The 15,745-nt window shown below is 30.3% G+C and overlaps 1 long non-coding RNA gene across 1 annotated transcript; it reads right to left on the bottom strand.

Moving 5' to 3' along the window:
• Window positions 1-3,121: 3,121 nt before the first annotated feature.
• LOC128284024 (uncharacterized) lies at window positions 3,122-4,580 on the bottom strand. Its single transcript, XR_008274316.1, has 2 exons — window positions 4,501-4,580; window positions 3,122-3,328 (listed from the first exon to the last, which is right to left on the bottom strand). It is a non-coding gene; the product is annotated as an uncharacterized LOC128284024 (long non-coding RNA).
• Between the last annotated feature and the right edge of the window lie 11,165 nt (window positions 4,581-15,745).

Here is a 15,745-nt window from a genome sequence, read left to right on the forward strand (position 1 = left end):
TAATTAAGGGTGACAATTGGCTTGGACAATAGCCTTGAAATTGTCTACATGGATAGAAACACGAGCGTGTGTCTAGGCCGTGTGAGACACAGGGCTTAAGCTTACGGGTGTGTGCCTTGGTCGTGTGACCCTAACTTGTTCACGACCAAATGGACAGAGAGCTCCATGAGCACAGGACACGGGCGTGTCCCAAGCCACACGGACGTGTGTGACCAGATGGCCCAATTCCACAAGGGCGTGTGACTCTCCGAAGCAAGAAAATTTAGTTAATTAGTTGCCCAAAGATTTTCAAAGTTCTTAGTTTAGTACCGAACCACCCCAATGTATGTTATAGGTTTCGAAGACTTATATAAGGGATGATATACATGTGTTCGAGATGTTTTAATTTTTGGTGATAATTTTTGTGGCCCAGTTTTGCATGTTGTGAATGTTTAAATCTGGTAACACCTCGAACCCTGTCCCGACGTTGGATACAGGTGAGGGGCTTTACATTGTCCCCCCTAAAGTTATAAAAATTAGATATAATCCTTTACAAATTATAAAGATATAAACTATAAAAAATTAAAATTTTATCCGTCCCCCCTAAAATTTTGTTCTGGCTTCGCCCTTGCTCAACAAGTTCATGACCGAAGTCGTTGGGGATCTAAATAAACCTATCAAAGAACTACCTGTATCAGCACATTTAGTCATGTGATCAACAACACCATTAAAAGTTCTCGGGATATGTCGAATATGAATCTCTCATTTCCGACGCAGAACTTGATGTAACAGCCGTAGTTCCACTAAACTACTATTAGCTCCTCCACCAAACAAAAGTAATTCAACCAACAAAGCATTATCACACTTAACTTCAACTTTTTGAAACCATTTATCCCAAGTTTAGAATAATCCTTCCAACATCGCTCTTATTCCAACTTTAAAGATTGACTCGTAACCAAAACTCATTGCTACTTTCATATTTTTTTAAAACCTATAATTAATAAATTTTAATACAAAAAGTGCTTTCTAATATTTAGTAATAAAAAATTCCTAAATTTTATTAAAATATTTTTAAAATAAAATATTTTTCATAATTTGTATTTAAAATACTATTTCTAATATAAATTTAAAACTATTTAATTAACATATTTTATTTTATTAAAAAATTAAGCATCGATTTAATAAAGAAATGAATACATATATTTATTTATTGAATTAATATAAGTATTTGTTATATAATTTCCAAATTACATTGGTGCTACTTCAACAATGTTGTTTGTGATTTTTAAAATTGAATTAAATAAAATTTAATTTATAAAATCGCATAAAATTAAAATTCATGTATGAGATTGCACATTGAATTAAAATTTATGTATAGTTTTGATATTTATCCCTTCTAAAACTCTTTAAAAATTACTTATAAATTGGGTTGCACACTATTATTATTAAAATTTTTTATATTATTATAAAGTTGTTTCCACGATTAAGTAAAAATTGGTGGCTTGAAATTGTTTCTTAATTATTTTAACCGACTTATTAATAAGCGAGAAGACATATATAATCTGTGATTAATTCTGAAATCAAGCTCGATGTCGCATCCAAAATTAAAACTTTTATTAGTTTGATTTGTCGAAACCACTTTTTGATTTTGAAAACAAAGGTAATCGACTTTTTGAAAACAAAACGTGGAGTCGCCACCAACTTTTTGTTTTGGTGTGATTGGATCGCTTTAATAAAATATTTTATTTCATTTAAATCGATTTTGGCCTATGAAATTTGAGAAAAAGGGTTTGGGAGCCGGTTACGTACAAGGAAGGATTAGCACCCTTGTTACGCCCACCAAATTGATCAAATAATGTCCTTATGTCTAAAAAAAATATTTTGAAATATGATTTCTTTTGAAACACTTGAATGGCTTAAGTTGGTCGTCAAAATTCTCTTGTTTCAAAGGTATACAGCATCACATCCAGCACGATAGGACGTGATCCTTTATACCCTCGAAAATATGATAATTTTTTTACTCCCAAAAGTTTATATGTTGAAAATTACAAAAGGATGGCTAATTATTTAGTCCAACGAAAAACTGAAACTCAGCACGGTAGGGCACGATTCCTCGAATTTCCAAACATTGAACATTGCCTTGCTTTAGAATTTATAAAGCACGAGTGAAATTCTAAAGGAATATTCAATTATTTGGAACAAACAGGAAATCGAAACCCAGCACGATAGGGCACGGTTCCCCAAATTTCCAAACATTAAATATTACCTTCATTTTAAGGAATTTTCAAACGAATAATTGTAAAACCAGCTTAAAAGCATTAATTTGACTTGAAATAGAATAGAATAATTATTTTTTTTAAATTGAAAATTATAATGCAACATTTGTAGACTAAAGGAAAAATAAAAACATGCGGTAATATTGTAACACCCCCACGCCCGAAACCATCACCGGAATCAAGCTTGAGGTGTTACTAAACTTATCTTACCTTTTAAACAACTCTAAACCACTTATTTTAATTTTTGGAATAAACTATTTTTCTGCGTCATGGTTGCTTAAAAATTCATTTCTTGAGTTTCAAAACTCAAAATTTAGATCCGTAAATTTTTCCTGAAACTAGACTCATATATCTATCTACTAATTTTTTTCTAGAATTTTTGACTTGGCCAATTAGTACAATTTATTAGTTAAAGTTTCCCCTGTTTTAAAACTCAACTACACTGACCTATTCTTACTACGAGCCATGTTTCTTCCTGTAAAAAATTCATATGACTAAGACGTTTGTTTCTATAAAAACTAGATTCAACAAGGATTCTAACCATATAAATTACACCTTCTAATTAGTTTTGTACAATTTATGGTGAATTTCCAAATTTGAAACAGGGGATCCAGAAATCGCTCTGACCCTGTTTCACTAAAACTCAGATATCTCATAAAATATAATACCTTTACCTGTTTTGCTTATTCCATAAGAAAATATACATAATAAGATTTAATTTCATATATTATTCATCTTCAAACTATGTTTCTACAATTTTTAGTGATTTTTCAAAGTTACGTCATTTCTGTTACTTGAATCTGTTTTTAGGTTACTTTCACATTTTTCATAATTTTCATGTGATAATCATCAATCAATCATACATATTAATAAATATGTATATCATCGGCTATTTTATTAGCTAATCACTAGCAAGTATTTACACATCATTCATTGTTCATATTATAGCAAAAGTAGCTAAGTTTCTATACATGCCATACCCAAAACAAAACGTCTAGTTATACCGAGTTATTTCTTTGATAGTGTGATCGGCCTCCGACGTTTCCTTCGATCCCCGAGTGACTAGATAAGTACTATAAGAAGAAGAAAATAAAGATATTAAGAACTAGGCTTAGTAAGCTTACAAGCAAATAAATCACAACATTCAACATAATGGATAATTATGCATAATATCATCTAACATCATAAATTTCTTTACTTCTCAATTTCTATCTTCTTCTTTATTCCCTTACCTTCTTTCTTACGACCTTTCCTTTTCATAAGTATAATCTACTTTTCCTTTGTTGTTAATTCACTGTAATTTAACTCGTATCCTGACCCGTTGAACCACTCGGAATACTAAGGATACTAGGGTCGTTCCTGTCTATCAATATCCTGCCAATGCCATGTCTTTGACATGGACTTACATGAATTATTCTGTCTCCAATGCCATATATAATATGGACTTACATGGCTCAATCCTGTCTCCAAAGCCATATTTCTAATATGGACTTACATGTCTCATTTACATTACATCTGTCAACCTAATATCCTAACATTCCTAGGGTTCAACCGGCTTTCTAACACTTTTCCTCTGTCACTCCACCTTAAATTCGACTTTACATATTTTCATAACATAAGTATATAAATGCTGGAAATTGACAATAATAATGTAAAATAAAAGAATATTGCATTTATTTACTGTAACTTACCTTGATACAAAATGTGACTAAACTTTACAATTTAGTCCTTTACTTTTCTTTTCCCGATCTACTCCCGAATTTTGTTCTTCTTGATCTATAATAGCAAATTTAACTTATTTAATATTCACATTTATTAAAACAGTCCTTGACCCAAACTTTTTCAAAATTATATTTTTACCCCTAAACTTTCACATATTTGCACTTTTTCCCCAAGGCTCGTAAATTAAACTTCATCCTATTTTCTTATGTTTTATGACATGCTGATCATTTTTCCCTTCTATGGCAATATCAAAATCACACTCTAACATATACTTATGACTATTGGTATTTTTTCCAATTTAAGCCATTTTACTCGTTTTCACTTAAAACCGAGTAGCATAAGTTGTTTAACATAATTTAAAACCTCATATTCTATCATAAAACACCAAAATACACAAATTTCAGCCATGGGTATTTTTCCAAATATGAACCCTAGGTTGAATTATTGCTAGAATAAGCTTAATCAAGTTACCGGGACTCCAAAAACGTAAAGATCATTAAAAACGGGGCTTGGAATCACTTACTATGAAGCTTGAAAGTTGAAGAAACCCCAGCTATGGAGGAGAGCAAAAATCGGCAGAAACTAATTGAGAAGATGACCATTTTTGTGTTATTTTTCCCTTTTTAATTCATTTAATATCCAAATGACCAAATTACCCCTCCTTACTAAACTTTCAAAAATTCCTTCCATGTCCTAATTTTTGTCCATGAACTTAAAATTGGTCAAATTGTTATTTAAACCCTCCTAATTAATATTCCAAAGTAATTTCATACTAAAAACTTCTAGAATGCAAGTTTTGCAAATTATTCAATTTAGTCCCTAACCTCAACTTAAGCACTTTATGCATGGAATTTCATCACGAAATTTTCACACAATCATGCAATCATACCATGATCCTTAAAATAATAATAAAATAAATTTTTTTCTACCTCAAATTTGTGGTTTCGCAACCACTATTCCGTTTAGGCCCTATTTTGGGATGTTACAAATATGCACTCATAAAATACAATGCCAATTAACAAACTAATAATTAACAGATTAACAAAACCAATAATTAAGTATAACAAATCTAAGACAAATGTAATCGAACTTCTAAACATGGATGGAGAACAACAATACAACAAATATACATAAAATAATGTAAAACAATTAACCCATGAGACACCAAACAACATTAAATTAATATGATACAAAACAACTTCTAAAGAATGATGCATTGATGAGTAAACAACACATGTTAGAATTTCAGATAATTTATAGAAACTATGAATATATAAATAATTTTTAAAATAGATGTTACAAAATGAAGACATTTGAATCAAATAATATGCAAAATGATTTGGAAAAAAACATTTATTTACAATTGGCAATATGTACAAATAAAGATAAATTCAAATAATGTATGAAATAAAAAAGGTATGCAAAGGTATATAATAACGTATAACTTTAGGAAATAAGCTATATACATAATAGATTTAAAAACATATATAAATAATTTAAAAAGACAACTAAATAAAAATGGAATTCAACATGTAAATGGGATCAAGTTAATTTTACTATGAATAATATATGTTCATGTAGACATAAGACATTTGAATCAAATATTATATAGAATGTTAAATAATATACTAAAAAACTTAAAGGTGATTTTACAAAAACAAAATAAAGTTATTAAAATAGCTCAACACATATACATATATATATATATAAAATGTTAGGAACTTTAAAATAATAAGCATTTATGAATTAAAACCTCAATTAAAATAATATATGTACAAATATATAGAATATTCAAGAAATATTATACAAAATGCTAAAATAATATGATAAAAGAAACTTCAAACTAATTGTACAAATAAAAACAAACAAAATCATTAAAATGGATTAACATATAAAAATATTGAATGTATTTCAAAATGATAAGTTATGCAAATAGAAAACTGAATTAAAACCGAATTAAAATAAGAGGGATAATTTATAAATAAAATAATCAAAAATAGGATCAATAAGCAATCCGCGCAAATATATAAAGACTAGAAACAGAAATATCCCCAAGACCAAAATGCTGCCTTGTACCTTGGACTAAAATGCAAATACACACAAATTAAAGAGCTAATTTAAAAAAGAACAAAGCAAAGTAGATAAGGTGTAATTGAATGCCCATGCGAAAGGGGAGGACCTATCGTGTAAATATCCCCTCTCCGCAAGAACATGCGGATCCTAGGGGCAAAGAACCGGATCGGATCGGGTATGGACAACATGGCATCATTTTGGAGCTACTGAAACAAGCTCAGAACGTCACTGTTTTTGGTCCCTTAAAGAGGCTAAAACCAAGCCTCATTCAGCCGAACCAACCCTAGCCTCACTTCCTCTTCACCAGCAAACCCTAAATGCTCCTCTTAAATGCCGATTCACCACCATGAACGGCGACCAGCCTACTCGAGCCTCGGAGTTGCTTTTTCAACCTTAAGACACCCTCTATTCTTCGATTTCAACGAAGTAGAAGATGACCCATGGCACATTTACAAGGTAAGCCCCTTTTCCTTTTTTTTTTCTTTCGAATATAAAAATCACAAATCCAGAAGAATGAAACTAAAGAAAATAAAGCATTTAGAGATTTTTTAATTGGAAATCACCTTGTGTATTTTAGTATGCGTAATGTGTGTAACCTCTTACAAGAATCAAATCTCTTGGCTTTATAGCTGAAAAGAAAAAAATCAAAATAAAAATACAATTTTTTCTATTATTTCCTATTTGCTGTTGTGTTTGTCTCTTTTTGCAGGTACGGGGTGTGCCTGGCGCGTGTACGAGGGTTGTGCGCTGACGTACGGAGGCGTGGGCATGGCTGTGGCGCCAGGAGGCCATAAGACGCTGCGGCGCGAGAGAAACCCTAGGCTTCTGTTTGGCCGAACCTAGGTCTAGGTTTTGGGCCATTAGGCCATGTATTTTGGGCTGTAATTGGGTTTTTTGTAATGGGTTTTAAATTTGGGTTTGGGTTTGTAATGTCTTGTAATTTGGACTTTGATGATGGACTATTTAAAAATTGGGCTTTATATTTTATTTAGCTTTATTATTGTTTTTTGGTTTGTAACGGGCCGAGCAAATTGGGCCTGTTACATTATTTATTCTATTTAATTTTGAAATCACTTTTTATTTACTATGTCACTGTTTTTTCGATTTTTACTTATTTAATTTTATGATACTTTAATCACTTTTTTTTTAGGCAGGACTGCAAGATTAGTGGGCATGGAACTGTCCACAAGTGTCTTAATTATGAGAAATTCGAACTCAACCAAATCAATATCTGTGGAATTTACCTTATATCCTATATTTGCAAATTTTATATTATGTTTAGGTTTAAGCTTTATTAACGATGGATTCGGCACCCATCACTCTGTGTATTACTGTGAGACGAGGAGCGGCTGGATTTATGGTGTGAAACTTTAACAGAGGGGTGAAAAAGGTGTCCCGTTTTTAACACGAGCTGACGAATTTCACCCAACATAGCAATGAAATCGATGGCTTAATGTTAAATCGGTACATTGCCTTATTTTTGAAATTAATTAAAACATGAGAAAAAATATTTCTAAAGTGAGAATTTAAAAATAGATAAACGACACAAACAATGATATCATTAATGAAAAATATTAACATGGAATACTAGAATATTAGAATAACAATAATAATGATATTTACAAAAAAGAAAATAAAAAGAAATCATGTACTAATAATAAAATAAGAAAAATGATATATTTGGTAATAATAATATAAAATAATAATATGTACATAAAAATACATGTATATATGCATATAATAAAAGTATATAATAATAATAATAATAATAATAATAATAATATCTACAATAAAAGAAAATATTAGGAGAAATACATAAAATATATATCTAAAAATATTTACAACAATAATATAAAATAATGATATGTACAAATATATATATATATATGTATGTATATATAAGTTAATAATGATAATAATAATAATAATAAAAGAATATAAAAATATAACTTAATAATATTAAAAATAAAATAATAGGTAATAATAGTAAAAAGGGAAATATATATAGTAAACACAATATTAAAATAATACTATAAATATAAACGACATATATATAATGAAAACACACAATAATACTAATATTGATAATGATAGCAATAATAATACTAATATAATAAATGTAATAGTGGTAATAATATAATAATGATAGCATGAATAATATATACAAAATAATAATAATATAATAATAATATTATTAAAATACAAAAGTTACTATAATAAAAATATTAAAATAAAGTAATAAAACATTGCTATATATATATACACATACATAAAATATACACTAATATAATAATAATAATAACAATACTAGCAATAATAATAATTAGTAATAATAATATATACACAATATGGTATTAAAAAAATATATATATATATATAATAGTATTTAAGAATATATACATAAGATGATATAAAGTACATACATGGAATAGTATAAGAAATATATAACTAATGACATTAAAAATATATACATAATATATATAAAATACATATAATATATACACATATATACACATAATGGATCGGGTCGATCCGACCCAGGGCAAAACGACGTCGTTTTATTAATGGGGGACCAAAACGCACCGTTTTGGTCCCTATAAAAGCCAATTTTTTTTTTAAAATCATTTGATAGCTTAGGAAGAAAAAAAAAAGGGGGAAGGGGGAGGGAGATTTCCAGCCATGGGCCGGTCACAGGTCCGACCGTCGGACCGTCATCCGTCGCCGAAATAAGAGATAACTAAAATAACCAAAATTCGAAACGAAATAAAAAAAATACTAAATAAGAAATCACCTCTGATTTGGGCTTGGTGCTTTTGATTCCTTTTTTATTCTTACTATTTTGGTGTTAATCTATGCCTTTGCTAAGTTTGTTGAGTAAAAATCACTTTTTTATTGATGAAAAAATTACCGACCTTTTTACAAAATTTTAAATCGAGTTTTATAGCCATTGTACAAAAATTTCTTTCTACTTTCTGTCTTTTCATTGCTGCTTGTAGGGGATGGGCATGGTGTGAGGACGGTGGACGTGACCTTGGTAGAGGCAGGTGGGGGTGACAGAGGGTTTGTGGTGCGGCGCTAGGGGTTGATTAGGGTTTCAGCTTTTTGAAACCCTAATCTGGTTGATTGGGTCTAGAGTTTGGGCTATGTGGGTTTGGGTCAGGGTTTGTTTGTAATGTTGGGTTTGGGTTTAATTTTGTTGGGTTCATTTTTGTAAAAGGCCCGGGCTGTTTGGGCTTCTACATTTACTAAAATATAATAATATTAACTAATTTAAATATTATTTAAATGCATATTTGTTACTTTATAATAACATTCTAAAATAGACATTTTATTTCTTAAAAGTACTTTAATAGCAATGCTAAACACTCAAATTTTAAACCAAACTTTTCAAAAGAATTCTCAAAAGTACTTTTCCACAACATTTTTCAAAAATGCTTCTCAAAAGCATTGCCAAACTAACCTTTCCTCGTGACATAGTAACACCGCATGTCAAACAATAGAATGTCTAGGAATATTAAGATGGCACCATACAATTCTGTGCCATTTTACCTTCTCCCTTTGATGCCTTAGCTCATTACAGACTTGAGCCGCTTTGTTTATAGAACCACGTAATTTCCAAAGGATTCTATCTCCCTGCTGCTGGACATAAGGCAACTGCCAAAATTTGTCTTAAAATGATAGAGAAAAATAGACGCAAACACACACACGACTCTTTGTTAGTAAGATTTTGTTAAACAAGTAGATACTTCACTGTTTATGGGCAACAATCAAAAGAAAACCAAGTAAGTTCGATAACCTCAAGTAAACGGTACAGTCGGGAATTCTTATTTACAAAACTGGTCAGGCATAAGTCTCGTCTATCTTCTCTTCACTCATATAAAACCTCGAAAATATCACTTCCCACTATCAAGAATAGTTAACTGATATAAACAGTTTGAATCCTCAAGTTGGTTGTGATCGTAGTTGTAATAGCCCAAATTCACCTGGGCCCGTAAAATAAATAAATAAATAACAAAAACAAAAAAAATAATAATAATAATAAAGTTTTACAGTCCTTTTACAAAACCCAAAATTGTTAGCCCGTTTACCTAGCCCAAATACTTAAATTACCCAATGCCCAATTACACCCAAGCCCGTACTAGAGACCAAATGCTGCCCAAAATACACAGGGCCCAAGTGGCCCAATTTGTTAACGGAAGACAGAAGACCTAGGGTTTCAGAAACCCTAGGCGCCGCAAGCACTCCAAACTGACGCGCCTTTTCATTTCGCGTCGTTCCAGTGACTTTCCATCAACGTCTCCACTGGCGCCGTGACTCCAGCCTTGTATCACGCTGCAATCAGTGCACAAATCAACGCCAGCACTCATCGCGGTGAGATCCTCGCTGATATCTGCAAAAGAAGGAAAGAACCACAGTAGCAAAAGAAGCAAACTTGGAAAGAAATCAAAGGATTCTTTCCCCAAAAATGTAACAGAGGGTTATAAAAACCCTTTTTTTCTAATTTGTAAACACGAATTTTCATATACACAATAAAATACAGCAGTTTGTCAAGGATACGAGGTTTTTTAACAGGCATATATACAATAAAAATAAAGAAACAGAGGTGAATTACTTTTACTTTGTTTTTTTGTTTTCGTTGCGAATACATATAAATATTGCTAAGAATATAAAGAAAGGGAACTTGCCGATGGATTTGCACTAAGAAACGAAGCTTTCTAGCTTCCAACCGCCGTAAGAGGCGATGTTGACGGTGGAGCGTAGGCGCGTGTAAGCCCCAGGACGGAGGCTCGACAGAGCTCCGAGGGCTGCACCCCAACCCTCCTTCAGAGATTTTTTTCTTTTTTTTTTAGAATCGGTTTTAAAATGAAATTTTAGGTTAAAATTTGGCTTATATAGCCTTATGAAAACGGTGTCGTTTTTGCTTAAAACAATAAGCTTTAAAACGGCGTCGTTTCAAAGCTAGAATCCGCGCGTTGACCCGAGATCCGGGTAGGATCCACGCGTTTTTGTTTAAAGGGCTAATTGCCCAATTGATCCTCCCGTATTTTTATGTTTTTAAAATTCATTTTATTTTGATTTTGATTTGGCCCTAATCTTTTGCATTTATTGCAATTTGGTCCCAATAGCCATTATAAGACACATTACGAGTACGACGTCGTTTTTGGGGTTAGGGCTAATTGCCCATGAGTCCCTCAAATTTTGGTGCGCATTTCAATTAGGCCCCAATTTTTATTTATTTGTAAATTAACCCTAGATTTTTAATTAAATTCAATTTTAATCCCTTTTATATATTTAATTTATTATTTACTTTTTAATTATATATAAAAATAGTATATATTATTTTATTTATATGATATTTTATCATATTATTTATATTTCATTATATTTTATTTATATATTTTATTATATATCATATTTTATTATATATTATTCCTATATTATCTTCCTTTTATTATATATTATTTCATTATTTATTATTTATTAGTATATAAAAATTAAAATTTGTAAATTATTATAAACTAACACATATATTGTTATTATATATTTAATGTCTAATGTTTTAAAATTTACTACAAAACTTTGTTCCAATTTAACATATTATTATTTTTATAAGTATATTAAGCTCTTATATCATATAATATATTTTTATTATTTTTAAAAAATTTCTCTTTTATTACTTATATATTGCTTAAAATATCTTTTTTAAATTTTTTATATTTTGTTTTTATCCTTTTGTATTTATTAGGTATTGTTTTAACATGTTAATTTTATCTCATAGATTATTTGTTATCTTTATGTTATTTTTTATTATTATTATATATTCGTATGAGAATTGATTATTTATGTTGTTATTTAAAATTATATTCACATGAAATACTATTATATATGTGTAATTTATATTGTTATATTCATTATTTTGCTATTTTGTATTTTTTGCATGAAATAATAATGTGTTTATATTTATGTTATTTATAATTATATATGCATAAAGTGATAATGTATATTGTGTAATTTTGTCATTATTTATTATTTTTATATTATATTTGCATGGAATGATAAAGTAGGTATCATGTAGGTTAATTTGTTTAATATTGATCCTTTGTAATAAGTTGAATGCATCATCACTTTAAAGAACTTTTATATCTTATTCAATCCAAAATACTTTTAAAAAAGAGAGGCAATGTTTTTGGTATTTAGGAATTCGGGAAGTAGTACCCTAACATGCTGGGTTGCGATTTCTTGTCTGTCTAAATGTCTAAAGTATCCTCCTAAATAGATTTTGTAAATCACAAGATAATTTAAATTTCGAAAGACTAAGAATATCATGTCCAATCATGTTGGATGTGATGTTTGTACTCTTTTGGAGCGAAAGAACCTCGATTTTCAGCAAATTATTTTAGCTTAAAAAAGGGATCTTATTTCTAAATTCCTTCAAACTTTTGACATCAAGACAGAAAAATAATTTGGTACCAATTTTGGGCATTGCTAGGGTGCTAATCCTTCCTGTAACGGCCTAATTTTCAGTGGTGTCGGAAATGGTGATTTGAGATCACTAAATTCGACAAATAAGATTGAACAAGATAGTAATTTAATATTTATGAGTCAAGTAAGAATTTAGAAGAATTTGTGAAATGGTGAAATTAGTGAATTAAAAGAATTTATTTGGTCAAACGGGTCAAAAACGAGGTATCGAGACCTCAAAGTTGAAAATCGAGCTATAAATATTTTTATAAATATTTATGGAGTGTCATTGAGTTAGTATTAAAGTTTCGTTAGAAAATTTTAACGTTTGGATGGCTAATTAATTGAAAAGGATTAAATTGAAAATAGCACAAAATTTGTTAAATTGTGAGTAAATAGCTTAAGTATTTAAAAAGATGGATTTAAAGAGCAATTAGACCCAAAGGTTAATGGCTGGACGGTTTGGGTATGAAATAAGCAAGAAAACAATGTGAACAAGGGCAAAATTGGAAATAGATAAAAGTTAATAGTTAAATAATGATGTAATTGAAAAATCTAGACATTTTCTTCATAATTTCTCAGCCAAAACGCCATAGAAGGTCTGGAGAAAGCTGGTTTTCATATTTTTACATCATGTGAGTCTAATTCTTGCTTTTTCTTGATAATTTTATGTTTTTATGACTTTTACAATTAGGTCCACTTGTAGAATTCATTAGTTTTTGATTTTATGGGTGAAATTGGAAGTTACCCTGGATGGATAAGGGAATTTTATGATGAATTATTATGAAATTTAAGTTCTAATTTCATATTAAGGTGGTTTTATTAAGTGATTTTGATAGGAAATGATATTTAGGACCTAATTGTGAAAAAGTTGTGAATTGAAGGTTGCTGTTGAAATTCAGAATATAAAAGGTTTTGAAATAGTTTATAATGATAAAATAAAGTGTTAATTGAGAAAATTAGTTCAATTGATGGGTGAATTGAGTAGGGACTAAATTGTGAAAGCTGTAAATTTTGGGGTAAAAGTGCAATTTCGAAATTTGAACAGCATAAATTGTGAAGTGAAATAGAAATCAAATAAATGCTAATGAGTAGAAATATTTTATATTATAGATCAAGAATCCAAAGAAGAACGAGGAAAAGAAAAAGTTGCGAATAGTCCCAAAATTTCAATATCTTCTACAAATTAGCCGGTAAGTTCATATGGTTGAATTTAGATGTTTATTTGTGAATGATTGAAGTTTATAATGTGTTATTATATACGAATTTGTTGTGGGATTGTGTAGATTTTGTTAATGAAAGAATAAATGTGGAAATGCAAATTAGGAAAACGCAGGATTGAGTACGTTCAGTATCGTGACGTGTGATGAATTGATTGGATAAGACCATGGTTGTTCCATGGCAAAGTGTGAAATGTAGGTATGGTATCATCCATACTGAGTTGTGAAATGTAGGTATGGTATTATCCATCTTGAAGTGTGAAATGTAGGTATGGTATTATCAAATCCATCTTGAGTTAAGAAATGTAGGTATGGCATTTCCCATACCGAGTTGAAAAATGTAGGTATGGTCTTTCAATGAGGAAAACCATACTGAGTTGTGAATCGTGGCATTGAGCAACGACGTACTCAATTTCGTAAGCCGTTTCCTAATTTGATTATAAGAAATAAAGAGAAGTGATCCAAATGGAAGAGATTGAGTAGTTATTCTTGTTGAGCTCAACTATGTGAATTATTATAACAATGGTTGTGAATCGCAGGAAACTTTAGTAAGTGTTTTGGTATTGTTTGGAAATATTATGTTTGGTAAGCATTACTTTTAACCTATGAACTTACTAAGCTTCAATAAGCTTACTTGTGTGTGTTTAATATTTTTATGTAGATTGACTTGAAGTGAAGTGGGTAGATCGGATCAACACAACAAAGCACACTATCCAGATCAATTCCGGTAGCTTTTGTTTTATGTTTGAAGATTTATATGGCATGTATAGAGTTTGAATGAATTGAAGTAAAGATGTTATAAACTAGTTAACAATATTTGTACTAAAATAGTTTTCGGTAAGTAGCAGTAGTTTGACTTTGAAAAATCACTAAAAATAGTAGAATGGAATTAAATAATGAATAAATTATGAAATCGAATCTCGATGAGTCTATTTTCATATGGAAGAAGCAAAACAGGTATATGAGCTGTATTTTATGAGATGTTTAAATTTTTGTGAAACAGGGCCAGAGTAATTTCTGGATCCCCTGTTCTGACTTTGGAAATTCACCATAAATTTTACAAAGATAATTAGAAGTCGTAATTTATATGTACAGATTCCTTATTGAGTCTAGTTTTATTAGAGACAAACGACATAGTCATTGAAGCTCTGTACAGAGAGATATCTGATTCGTAATACACAAAGGTCAGAGCAGCCGAACCCTGAAACAGGGGAGACTTCAACTAATAAACTGTACTAATTGGCCCAACCAAAAATTCTAGAAAAAAATTAGTAAGTAGATATATGAGCCTAGATTTGGGGAAAATTTACAGATTTAGATTTCGAGTTTTGTAACTCGAGATATGATTTTTTTGCATCTGTAACGCAGTTGGACAGCTTGTCCGGAAAGTGTGATATAAATTGTTTGAATTTGTTTAAGTGCTCAAATAAGTTTAGTAATGCCTAGTGCTCGACTCCGGCGACGGTCTCGGGTAAAGGGGCGTTACATTTATTGGTATCAGAGCTTCGGTTTAGTCGATTCTCAGAATATGTATGATGTGAAAAGTATCTAGAATTACATGCCATATAAATCTGTGATAGTGTGCTGTGTATGATCCGATCTAATCCTTGTTTTTATTATAGATTATCTTCGATTTGAAAAGATGTCAGATAGACCAGAACAAACTGAGCAAGAAGAAGTTAATAGCAGAGTACAAACCTCTGAACAAGGAACAAGTAGTGAGGCTCCAATTTCATTGACGCGAGAACAAGAACTCAAAAATATGATTTATGGATTCATGAATCAGTGGTATAATGAGAATGTGCGAGAAAGAAATCAGACTCCGCAACCTCCTCCCCCTATCTCAACATCTGTAGTACCCCTGGTTGCTCCTCCTTTAATAGATGAATCTAGCAAAAGAACACCAATTGAAAAACTCAGAAAGTTTGGAGCTGAAGAATTTCGAGGGAGATCGGACGATGATCCGGTTAAAGCAGAGTATTGGTTAAAGAGTTTGAGAGAGTTTTAAGCAGA

The sequence above is a fragment of the Gossypium arboreum genome, chromosome 11 (genome assembly GCF_025698485.1).
Source record: "Gossypium arboreum isolate Shixiya-1 chromosome 11, ASM2569848v2, whole genome shotgun sequence".
Taxonomy (NCBI): Eukaryota; Viridiplantae; Streptophyta; class Magnoliopsida; order Malvales; family Malvaceae; genus Gossypium; species Gossypium arboreum.